Genomic DNA, 416 nt, shown 5'->3' on the forward strand with positions numbered 1-416 from the left:
ATATTCCGCGTGTTAGATTCCTTATCATATATTATCTCGCTGTTCCTTGTTCTCCGTCTTGGCTCACTTTATTTGATTTTACTTCGTTTCTTCTTAATTTAGTTATATATTCATCTAAATACATTTTTAATACATTTATTTTTTGTTTGCTTTTATTTTCATTTTCGTTATTTTTCTAGCTTTTAACATTCTTTTCTCTCACGTTTTACCTTTCTCTTTCTCTCTTTTTCCTAAAGCCCTTCCTTCCCTCCTGCACTTCCTCGCTCTCATTCACTCCCTTCCTCTTCCCTTCCTCCCTTCCTGCTCCCCCTTCTCCCTTCTCATCCCTTCATTTCTCCCTCCGATCATCTGATCTTCGCTCCATTTCCTGCCCTTCATTACGAGGCGAAAAAGGGAAGAACGGGACGTGAAAGAAT

Source organism: Penaeus monodon, chromosome 34 (genome assembly GCF_015228065.2).
Source record: "Penaeus monodon isolate SGIC_2016 chromosome 34, NSTDA_Pmon_1, whole genome shotgun sequence".
Classification (NCBI taxonomy): Eukaryota; Metazoa; Arthropoda; class Malacostraca; order Decapoda; family Penaeidae; genus Penaeus; species Penaeus monodon.